This window comes from Amblyomma mixtum, chromosome 7 (assembly GCF_055824585.1).
Source record: "Amblyomma mixtum isolate Tamu chromosome 7, ASM5582458v1, whole genome shotgun sequence".
NCBI classification, from domain to species: Eukaryota; Metazoa; Arthropoda; class Arachnida; order Ixodida; family Ixodidae; genus Amblyomma; species Amblyomma mixtum.
In genome coordinates, this window is record NC_143018.1 from 59,126,151 (window position 1) to 59,138,390 (window position 12,240).

The following is a 12,240-nucleotide window of genomic DNA, read 5'->3' on the forward strand; positions in this document are numbered from 1 at the left end:
TTAGACAAGGATCAAGAAAGACAAAACGGTTCAGCGCTTAATCGTCTTGTTTTTCTTCGTCCTTGTCTTAGGAGTGCGCTGTGTTTTTATCCAAGATGAACTACCAACTAGCCCGCTCTTCCACCCCTCTCTCACTCTCATCGCCCCACGTACCTATAAGCGGGATTCTGGCGTCTACTGACCCTCGCAGCCAGCTATGCGCACATCCTTTCCTTAAAACGATCGGGGCGTAAAACATTGCCAAAGCCAATGAACACAATGAACGCCGACGGCCTATGGCTTCAGCGCCGCGTTTCTGGCACGAAGTTGTCAATGCCAAAGCATGCAGCGCGCATCTGCCAATACCGCCACGCAGCTTAAAGCACGACTGATGTGTTCACTGTTGCAAGAGGGCAGTTATGCGCCTTCCCTCTGCTTTCAAAGCTCCCTCTCCATTGATTTCGCAGCTTAAAGAGCGACTAAGGTGTCCACTCCTATGTCGGCGACGGCGACGCCGCGAAAGAAGAAACGGGCGCCAAAGGGCTCCGTTCAGAAATTTGGAGGATGCTTAAGCCCCGCCTTTAAGAGTGGAACACGGCAGCGTGTTGCAGCGCTTCGAGGAAGTCGCCATGGACCGTTCGGCGCGACGCCGTGCCCGTTGGACAAATCGCTCGGTGTCAGTCTCTAGGATGCCTTTGAAAATTAACTGATCAAATATGCGCTATAAATTTTCTTACCATCATCAGATATTCGCTTTTCATTCTGAGCATTCGACACTTTTGGACTCCCCTTGGTTGGTTTGTTAGTTGCTTTTTGAAGAAGGAAGTGACGCAGTCACTGTCTCACTTGGACACCTGAACCGTGCCGTAAGGGAAGGGATAAAAGAGGGAGTAAAGAAGGAAGAAAGAGGCGCAGTACTGGAGGTCTCCGGAAGAATTTCGGCCACCTGGGAATCTTTAACATGCACTGACACCGCAGTGCACACGGGCGACTTTTGCGTTCCGCCTCCATCGAAACGCTTCCGCCGCGGTTGGGTTTGAACCCGAGTACTTCGGCTCGGTAGACGAGCGCCGTAACCATTGAGCCGTCGCGTGGGTGTTTCTTGAAGTAATATGTGTTAAAGATAACAAGTTGTCTGTAATTTTACATATATTTCTTGCTATAATTGTTTGCCCAGCTCAATCTATCGAAAAGCTGAGACAGCTGATGAGCTGCACTCAAATTTTGCATTAGGAAGTACCGTCGTCGGCAATTTTTTTTTGCATTTCTTTGGTTACAATATGAACGCCTCATCGCCTATTGCACACCAATCATTAATCACTGGAACCACAAATTACCACAATCTTTCGATTTTTTTTGTGTCACCCCTGATTATTTCCGACACGTGGTGCCGGCTACACCAACGGCTTTTCTACCGAACGAGCTGTATACGCTGTCGCGTAAAATCGACGGGTCAACGAAGCTGTTCACCGACCTAATTGGTATCGCCGCAACTGCGCCAGGGCAGGGGCAGGCGAGATGGGAACAAAAAGAAAAATTAGGCAACTTCGCGAGGAGACGTATCTCCTCCACTGCGTACAAAATTCTTCGTACGATGCCAAATTATCAGAAGGAAGTGAATCTGGTGTGGGTCCCAGCCCACGCGGGTGTTCCAGGGAACGAAGCCGCTCACGAGTATGCTCGAGGTTTTGTCAGCCGAGCTGGTGACGGGGTCTCGGACCCTGATGCCCCAAGGGGTGAGACGCTAATTACATATCAGGCCATAACAAATTATTACACGGAGCTTAGAGCGTGCCTGCCTCCTCCGCACGTTTAGCTCAGCCGCGAACAGGCTACCACGTGGAGGCGGCTGCAAACGCGGTCGCAGCCAAACCCGTGGACATATTCCAATATCTTTCCAGATCTGGCAAATCCGTACTGTCAGCTGTGCGGCGAGACTGCCACCTTAGACCACATAATCTGGGACTGCACGGAGGATCCGCCTCCGGCAGATCTAGTCACATCTCCCACGCTTGAAAAATTGGAAGCTGTTCTCGCTAGCCCGGACCCGGGCGTTCAGTCCAGGGCCACGGCAAGAGTGCAGGAGGTCGCCTACAGGCTCAAACTGCCGGCCACCTGAGCGGCTGAAGTACCCAAGAACTTAACGTATTGCTGACAATAGAGTTTTTTCTCTCTCTCTGTCTAGGCAGTGGCTTAACTCTGGTTAAGTTGGCGCACAATGCACTGGGAGCACCACGATCACAGTGGAGGCGTTCGGACGTCCACACGCTGCCTGTACGGAGGAGGAGACGCGCGTGTAGTGAATACGGTGCTGTCTTAGAAGGTTCCTTTAGAGACATTCCTTTCGGGTGTACACCGAGGTATAACACAAAGGCATTTCCTTTCTTTAAAACCAATTTTCTTTTCAGTTTCCTTTCCTTGTGGCGTGGTTCGGGTGTCCACCGAGATATGAGAGTTTCCTGGCACAGTTTCTCCTTTTTTTATTTTTATTTGTGCCCCGTGTGACGTCCCTCTGTTTTCCGCATGCGCAGCTCACAAATCTTGGCTCCGACGGCTCACGCAAAGCGCGGCTGTGGTGCGGGTAGTGAAGCTTTTCACTGCAAAAGGGCAGGCGAATGTGAGTGAGACGCTGATCATTGGAGCGCGTGGATGACCGGGGAGAGGGGGCAGGGAGGGGGAGAGGCTCGGAACAGAAGGGACAAGGGAGAAGGGGAACGTTGCGCGAGCTAGTCTGCGAGGTAGCGAGCACGTGCGGCCGAGCCAGACGCCGTTCGATTTTAGGGCCTAGCAGTCCAGGCGTGCCGACAGTCCTTGGCTGCCTTGGTTTGTGGTCGCTGCCCCGGGAGCAAGTTGGGCCTAGTGAACTGTTGGAGCTTTTCGAATCCGAGGTCACGGCTCCTGGAACTGACGGTACTGAGCTGACCTGACAGAAGCGAGCCAGGGCGACTCGACGTGGTGCCGCCGGACTTAGCCCTATTCGAGCAAAGCACGACCGCCGGCACCACGACCCGACCGACCACAGCGTGACTTCGCGAAAATGTGAGCCATGCCTTAGAAGTGTTCATTTTTTTTGCTATAATGTTTTGTATCGCGTTAACGGTTCGTAAACGTCTATTACATCCTTAGTGTGCGCGTAGCGCATCCACGGGTGTTGAGGTTCGCCATAAACGGGCACTATGTTTAGCTAGAAGGCACCTCATTCAGCTGTTAGCGTCATGGATCAGTTCGTTAAGTACTGGTGCGTCGTCACGACATGGCTCTTTCCCTGCACCGCCTGGTAGTAGCCGCATATAACAACAGTCTCAGACGACCATTTTCCTGGGTACGTGACCTCGGACGCGAGCCTCATCCGCGCGTAGTGGTTGTCATGAGCATATTGTTTGCCGCTAGTGCACGCTCCCAAGGTGGTCGAACTCTTTCTCGCGCCACGTGATACGCTGTTCCGCCTCAGCCATATATGATATTGTTGTAAATACCTTTAGCATGTCGACGAGCCGCGCTGCAGCGTGGGCGTACGTACGTTCCCCTCCGCCGCTGTACGCGCCGGCATCGAGCGTCTGCGATTATGGTAATGCGTATATTATGGTAGTGCGTGTATGGTTCTGTGATCCACGATGACGTATCGCCTCTGTCCTCCGCACCGGCGATGGTGGCCACGTGATCGGATGGGTCGAAAAACAAGGCAAGCACGTGCTGTTCGAGGTCAGTGCACATGAAAGATAGCGAGGTTTGGTTTGTGGGGTGTAACGTCACAAAGCGACTCAGACCATGAGGGGGCTGTAGTGAAGGGTTCCAGAAATTTCGACCACGTGGTGTTCTTTAACGGCCAGTGACATCGCAGAGTGCACGGGCCTCTACAATTCAGACTCCATCGAAATTCGACTGCCGCGGCCGGGATCGAACCCGCGTCTTTGAGTTCAGCAGTCGAATGCTATAACCACTGCCAACTATTTGCCTCAGAATGGTCCGGATGGTGTCATACGATTCAGCGTTGCGTGCTAGCTACGTTAGAGCCTAGCTCGTTAGAGCATAGTTATAATCGGGAGCAGCGTATCATGCGTGGTTTATGTGTCCACCAAGACAAGTGGTGGTGGTGGTGGTGGTGGTGGTGAAAACTTCTATATTGTGAAAAAGAGTTTGGGAGCCACAGAGTGGCCCCGCTACATGGTCGGCGTCCCTAGTCCGGGACACCGCATGACGAGGCCCCGTCTCTCGCCCGTTTCACCAGAGCCCTTTGGTACTCAAGCGAGGAGCAGTTGAGGAGGGCAGTCTCCCATGCCTCTCTGGAAGGGGTTGGGGAAGGGGGGAGGTGGGGATTTTGAGTACATGCCCACACCACGTGGAAGATATCACAGGTCTCCCCACAGTTTGGGCATCGCCCATCCGTGTTAGGATCGTAATGTTTTATTATTGCAGGACAGAGTAGAGTACCTGTCTGCAGGCTCCTTAAAGTTCTCTCCCCCGTCTCACTCAGCCCTTTTGCAGGGGCCGGGAAAAGGCGGTGGTTGTCGCTATAATGTGTTAATATTTCCCTGAATCGCAGCAGACGCTGGTTAGTCTCCGAGCCAGAAGAGCTGGAATGAGGAGCCCGGTGAGTAAGCGCTCGGGCAGCCGCGTCAGCGGCCTCATTACCTCGTAAGCCCTGGTGGCCAGGAGCCCAAATGATTCGTTTGGGTGTTGGATCAGTGGCAGTCCGTCGTAGAATACAAGCAGCTAAGGGGGAGATCTCCCCTGCCAAGTAATGTTCACATGCTTTCCGGGAGTCCGTGATGATTATTCTCGAATTGGCGTGGGCGGCAGCAAGCGCTATCGCTACTTGCTCGGCTCGCATTGAATTCGGGGCTCGAAAGGAGAGCCCATCAACGTGCATTTCCTGGTGAACGACAGCGGCCGAGTAAAATCCCGTGGGCAATGGCCTTGCTACGTCTACATAATATACACCGGGTCGGGAGCCGTGTTGTCTCTCAAGAGCCCGAGCCTGCGCTTGTCGTCTGTTTTCATGCATGTCGGTGTCCATGTTACGGGGGAGAGGGGAGACCCAGAGCATATGGCGCCATAGTACTACAGATACAGATCCACGCCGTAATGGCCTTAAGAAAAATGAAATGAAAATTGCTTTGAAGGAAAGAAAATGCCTGTCTCTCATGTCTTGGTGTACATCCGAAAGGAATGCACACCACAGTACATGTCTCTAAAGCAACCTTCTTAGACAACACCGTATTCAATACACGTGCGGCTACAGGCCCCCGACATATAAAAAAAACCCTACACAATAGTACCCTCTTCACAGCTGTACTGCAAGTCGTGGCATATTAAGTAAGCGATCGAACTTTTTGCCGCATTTAGCTACTGTTCGGTGTAGTGCTTCGTGTCGCCTCTGCCATACACTTATGTTGCTTGTTACAATGCTCCTCAGTGGTCCTGCGGCATCTTAATATTGCAGACAACCGTAAGCAAAAAAAGATTGACACAGACTCGTCGTAATTCTGCCAAACCTTAACGCAGGGCGAAAGCTGCGTGAGACATTTCGACATGTAGAAAGCTTAGACATTTCTTTCTGTAGTTTATAATTTTATTTATGTGTCTTTTAGTGTTTATATTTATTTTTCTATTTGTTTTATTTTGTCTGTTTTTGCTATTGTTGGTTTCATTTTATTCCATTTTTTGTTTTAATTTTAATTTATTTTGTGCTCCACTGCTTCTCAAGGTCGTTTTGCGCACCCACCTCACCTTGAAGAACGGGAGCAGTAGCGTTTTCGCCCTAAAATTCCGCCTCTGTTGTACCTTCCGGTTGCCACCCCACCGTGACACCACCAATCTCTGGCTTCTACGCAGTCCCAATGGCGCTCCACCACATGGTTTGGAAATGTGCGGGCACCCTTCATCGGCACAATCGCCGCCACTGAAGAGCCTCGTAGGAACATGGGTTGTCTTGTCGTGCCAGTGGTCTGCTTTTGAACTGAGGCCCGCCCTCAATAGCAAGAATGGAGGAAAGGTACACTTCTTCCTTTTTTGTTTGTAAAGCGCTCCAAGACACATTGATGTGATGTGGATTGTGTGGTGCCGAGATACATGTTGCGATATAATGAAACACGGTTTTATGCGAAGCATACTAAAACAGCCCAACCCAGCTCCTCGAGCGCGGCGGTGTCGTTACCATTGACCTTTCGTGACCTCCATGTCATACCACGTGATGCGTGACGTCACCGCAGATGAAAAACGGGGGCCCAACTCGAGCCGTCGCGCGAGGCGTCGTGACCAAGGATGACCACGTGGTGCGTGACGTCACAGGAGATGAGAACGTAGTGCGCAATTAGACTCGCTCACACCAGAACGGGAAGACACCTACTGGAGAAATTACGGCTACCTCTAGGTACACAAAGAGACAAGGAACAGATTAATAATGAAGACAGAAACAACATCCGGATAAGACCAATACCAGGACACATGGATCCGAATTTACATCATGAAAGACGACAAGCCAGAGTCCGAGCACTCAGCAGGGAACTCAGCGACAATCCCAACGTAGTCTACACGGACGCAGCAAAGTACCGATACCAACGCAAAACGATCGCCGTTGTAACAGACGAAGGAGGGCAAGAAATAACCAGCGCAACGATAAACAACCCAAACATAGAAGCAGCTGAAGAAGCCGCCATTGCTCTGGCAATATCGCACGGCAACGCAACAGGACACAACCTCACTATAGTGACGGACTCCAAACAAGCATGTAGAAACTACATAGAGGCAGGATCGACAGCATCGCCAATCATATTCTACACACGACGAGAAGACACAAAAACACTAAACATAGTATAGTGTGGGTTCCGGTACATGAGGGGATGAGGGGCAACGTGGCAGCAGACGAGTTAGCTCGAGGATACGTCAACCGAGCAGACTCAGCACTTTGCACCACAGGCACCTTTGACCCAGTTACCCCCACGTACTCAGATATACTCGATCATTACAGGGGTCAGCGGAAACGCTACCCAGCCCCACACAAAAGGCTCACCAAAGAGGAGGTGGTAGACTGGCGCAGACTACAAACCGGTACCTACCCACCATAGAGTTTCTTACTACTACCTAGAGGGAAAGCTGGCGGCGCTGCACTTCAGCCAACATGGACGCTCAAAGCATCATGGGGCGGTGAGCTACTTGTTGCGGCACAGTCGTAGTTTTTCGGGAACACAGAGTGGCAGTACTAAGGCGTTTCATTCCGAAAACGTAGTTCGTGTGTGCGCAGACGACTTTCGCGCGAACGCAGTGTGCAAAAGCCATAGTAGTGAAGACGCGACGACACACGACGCCAATAAAAGGTTTTACTCTTCCGAAATGCCATTAAAAAACCTCTTAAAGTACCTAAACAACAACATTTTTTTTTGAAAACATATTTACTTTTAAAAGTGCGCCTGTTAATTACGAAATATTAGTTTTTTTAGTGTTCATCACTTGGCCAATAGGAAAGCTAGTCATGTCTTATTTTAGGCAAACTTTGCACTTAAATGCTTTTCTGCTCGTTTGTTGCAATCATTAGAGAAGATATTGAATGTTAGGACGTTTGTAGTTATCAAACAGCTTTATTTTTCTATTAGTTTTTGGCCAAAAGTTGCAGTTCCGCAACAAGTAGCTCACCGCCCCATGATGCTTTGAGCGCCCATGGTGGCTGAGGTGGTCACGTGGGGTCTCCATGCAAACTCCCATAGACGGCTTGCCAGCTTTCCCTCTAGGTAATAGTAAGAAACTCTATGCTACCCACACCTTCACAAACTACACAAGATTTTCCCTACACAATATGCAGACGAATGTCCGTGGTGTCAGGGTAAACCTACACTAGAACATATCACATGGACCTGCCCTAAGGCAGACTTAGAGCCAAGAATAAACCCGAGTGTGATGCAGTGGGAGCACTTGCTGGCCAGCGAGGACGAGGAAGCGCAACGATTCCTTGTGCGCCGAGACACGATGGCAGCAGTCAAGTGCGGCATCCTGGACCAAGGATCGACCACGGCGCCCAGTGACCCGTAAAGGTCACGAACACCAATTTATTGACCATAAAGTTTTTTCCATCCATCCAAACGGGGGCCCAGCTCGCGCCGTCGCGCGAGGCGTCGCGACATGCGTCGCGACGAAGGAGGACCACGTGATGCGTGACGTAACGACATAGGAGAAACGGGGCCCCATTTCGCACCGTCGCGCGAGGCGTCGCGACCAATGTGTTTCCTGCTTCTGCCGCTAGGTGCGCTGTAGTGAACGTGATGCTGGAGCGGCGGTATACAAGGGGGTGCGCCTGCCTCTGCTAGGCGTACACGGGATAGAGATGCCTCCTGGAGACAGGGCTGCTCGTTGGAATGAGAAGCAAAAGTTGCGGCGTGCTACAGAGACTGATGAAGAGCGTGAAGAACGTCTAGCCAAGCGGCGTGCTCGATATGCAACTCGGCGACAATATGCTTCGCATCTGACTAGGCTTAACCTAAGCTAAGCCTCAGCCATTTTATTTTGTTCTAGTTGTTATAATCTAAATTTCGAATACCTTGTTTGGTATCTGCATACCGGATCCAGTTGTTTAATTTGGGCCAGGTGCATCGTTAGTGGTTGGCTGGTCAATCACTTGGGTAGTGTGAACCTCACCTGGTTTAAAACATGCAATGCACACGTGGCAGGTTGAAAGGAGAATCCTCATTGTTTGTTGGCTGCGTGTTCACCGAAACGTGGGGAATTTTAAACCGCCGGCGGACAACTTCATAGTGCAGATGTGAATTGTGCACAAGTTGTACTGAGTGCATTCTGCCGAGAAACACGCTGCCATATGGAGTAGGACTTACCCTGTCCCCACAAACGCAGTTCCATGCGGGGCATAGTGTGTCTGTTATGGACGTGACGATGGTGGTAGCTGTAGGGCTTCTCTGTTGCATGACAGTATGTAGAAGAGAATTTTCATCTCGGTGTTGTCTGAGCGTACCCGAGGCTGCGTGCTTGTTCCCAATGACCGCAGACTCCGAGGCGTCAAGTTCGCTCAAATTCCGCGGAACCTAACATTGTGCTTTAATTACAGCCTACAGTACTGGTTTCCGGTTCTAAATTTTAACAGATGAACGGTGGCATAACATTGTGTTATTTATATGAAAAGGTAGAAACACCAATTACCTGTTCATGAAAAACAATGGGGCCATTAATGCCCTGCAGTTTTAGCCCAATAAAAGCTTGACAGGGTGTTAATCTCTTCAATACAGAGCGGTCAACTCACATGCGAGCCAATGTAATCTTTTAATGCCATTCTAGATGTCTGGCAGCATAACCTCCCAGCACAATAATATCGGTACCAATCTGCCACGACTGTTCGACTGTTGGAAGTAAATGAAGGCACGTTTAGTGAATGCACAGATGACTAATAAACGTGTCTTCGAGCCATGTACTGAGTTGTGCGTGTGTATTTTTTATTATAAGCATGTAAATTACATATCCCAATTAAGCGAGTAGCGAAGTAAGTTTTTGGGAAATTTCCTTCGTGCATGGCATCCAGTCGTATTGCCATCATGTGGCACACAGTGAAACCAAAACACGCAAAGTACGGCGATGGTACAACAGATGGCGTACGTCTAGTGAATGCACAGATGTCTTGGAAAAGTATATTCGAGTTATGTACTGCACTGTCTCGTGTAAGGTTGTCGAAGTGATTGAAATTTTACGAGCCTACCGCAAACAGTCTACAGTGACCTGTGTCGTGCCCTTCATATGCAGCTCTCGAAAGGCACCTGAGTCGCAGCTGCCGCCTCGCATCCCCGGGCAAATGGTCTATCCTCAAGGGACTTCGCCGTCGTGTCTGGAGTGGCACTTTTGCTGTTCTTCATGGTGGCGGCAGTGAGTGCCTTCTGGGCATTCCTTACTGCGGCGCTTCTACTGCTCCTCATGCTTCGGGCCTCCGGTACACAGCACATTTCACAACCAACAACGAACACAACATAAGCTTAGGACCCTTGCCGACCCAGCTTAGCACTGGAAGGACAAAAACACAAGCATAACACACGTGACAAAAGCACAGAAAAAACACCACAAGGAACCTCTGACGGAAAGGCTTCAGCAGATGCGCAACCATCAACCGAACGAGCAAAGAAACACAACGACGATGACATTCACATAGCGAAGACGAGCAGTTCACGATCTCAACGAGCAGAAATAAATCCCTTATTGCCACCTCAGCAGCCATGACTTTGTAATGCGACGGCGGTCACAGCAAACAGGCGCTCCCACACAATACAAACGTTACGGTAGGTTTCTCATTTGATGAAAATCTGTTGGCGTAACCGCAGAAAGACCTCGCTGGTAATTTCAGTGACTACCATACTGCAAAGATTCTTCAGCGAAGCCCCTAATCTAGAGCTGTCGAGAGCCCAAGACTAAACAAAGAACATAACGAAAATGGCCAAGGGCGCATCACCAAAAACAGAGCGAGGAGTATATACGATAGGAAGATTACTGCCGAGATGACAAGCAGCACGACAAACGGCAGAGATTGAAACACCGGCCGCAAGGGGGGACGCCAGGTACCCAGTGCACTGCACCCCTCCAAGGGCAGCGTTGTGCACCGCATGGTAGTGTTGAGTCGTCATCGTGTCACCACCAAGGCTGCACCAGGGCATCTAGTTCTACAGGACAAGGGAATAGCATGCAAAACGGTGAGTGCACACGCAACCCCTTAATTTAGTAAATGCAAGGTGAAACTACTAATTTTTTTAGGCTTGACTTTCGAAAGCTACTCGGGCTATAAGGGACGCCTTAATGGAGGGCTTCAGATAAATTCGAATGCCTGGGGTTCTTTAACGTGCACTGTGATCGCACAGTGCATGAGCCTTGAGCATATTTCTTCCATCGAAATGCGACCGCCGCCGCTGCCGCGATGGAACTTGCGTCTTTCGCGTCAGCAGCCGACCACCACACCCACTGAGCCACTGCCGTGGCTACAGTGCACTTCAGCATTTCAGTGAAGAAAGAAAATAGCTTTGAAGCTTTTTAATGAAACGGGTTCCACGAGGCAAGCCGTGATAAAGCGAATACTGGCAACGCGACAGTTCTCTCTTTCCGATGTCAGTAGAGTAGGTTGACAGATTTGAACGCCGTGCTGTACTACTACCGATATCGACAGCAGCCTAACGTAACCTGGTCAAAATGTCACTTCGTATCAGGCTTCCGCTAGCAAAATATTTACAAAAACCGAAGCAGTTGGGAAACTCGTAAACATCCGGCCAGAACCAGAGGCCAATTTCTCGACATAGAAAATGGCAGTGCCGCTTGTGAGCAAAATAAGTATTTCGATGCTCTAAACTGTTTCCAGCAGCATTGGCCAGTTCATCTGATTTGGCGTATGGGGATGTAACATCCCAAGGCGACTCGAACTCTGAGGGACGCAATGGTGAAAGGCTTCTAAAATATCGATCACCTGGGGTTCTTTAACGTGCATTGACATCGCAAAGCACACAGGCCTCTGGCATTTCACCTCCATCGAAAGGAAAACCACCGCGGCCAGTATCTAACCTGCGTCGTTACCACAGCGCCGTAACCACTCAGCCACCGCGGTGGTGGTGGTGGTGAAAACTTTTTAATAAACAAAAGGAGAGTTTGCAGACCAAAAATGGCCCTTTACATAGGTGGAGTCCTTAGTCCGGGACCCCGCTGGTCAAGGCCGCTACTTGCGCCAGTTGGACTTGAGCCCTTTCAGACTCCAGCCCCGAGCAGTTGAGCAGGGCTGCCTCCCATGCCTCTCGGCAAGGGGAAGGATTTGGGGGAAGGGAAGGATTCTTTTGACAGGCCCAAACCATGTGGAAGGTATCGGATACTTTCCCACAGTGAGGGCAGCGCCCATCAATTTTGGGGTCGAAATGTTTCACTATTGCAGGACACAACAGAGTTTGGTCTGCAAGCGCCTCAGAGTTCGCTCATCAGCTTTACGTAGGCCCTTAGCCGGGACCGGGAAAAGGCGATGGCGTTCGCAATAGTAGTCCAGAATTTCTCTGAACCGCAGAAGCGGTTGCACAATCTCCGAGCCGGAAGAGCTTGGATGAGGTGCCCGATAGGTAAGCGCTCGGGCAGCCGCGTCCGCAGCCTCATTTCCTCTAACGCCCTGATGGCCCGGAGTCCAAACTATGCGTTTGGGCGAAGGGTCTGATTCCCTCACTGCGCGCTTTAATATACTGTAGGCTAAAGGTGAAATCTCGCCAGCCAGGTAGTGTTGACAGGCTCGACGCGAATCTGTCACGATTACCTTCG

The 12,240-nt window shown here is 50.5% G+C and overlaps 1 protein-coding gene and 1 long non-coding RNA gene across 10 annotated transcripts in view; one reads left to right on the top strand and one right to left on the bottom strand.

Annotated features, from left to right (window-relative positions):
• LOC149336191 (uncharacterized) overlaps window positions 1-12,240 on the bottom strand; it is a 416,214-nt gene that overhangs the window by 272,988 nt on the left and 130,986 nt on the right. The window lies entirely within an intron of this gene.
• Window positions 1-12,240, top strand: part of LOC149336199 (uncharacterized) — a 60,806-nt gene that overhangs the window by 4,765 nt on the left and 43,801 nt on the right. For all 4 annotated transcript variants that reach the window (XR_016284194.1, XR_016284197.1, XR_016284196.1 and 1 more), the window contains 2 exons: window positions 5,815-5,974; window positions 9,718-10,652. This is a non-coding gene — a long non-coding RNA (uncharacterized LOC149336199). The remainder of the gene's footprint in view (window positions 1-5,814; window positions 5,975-9,717; window positions 10,653-12,240) is intronic.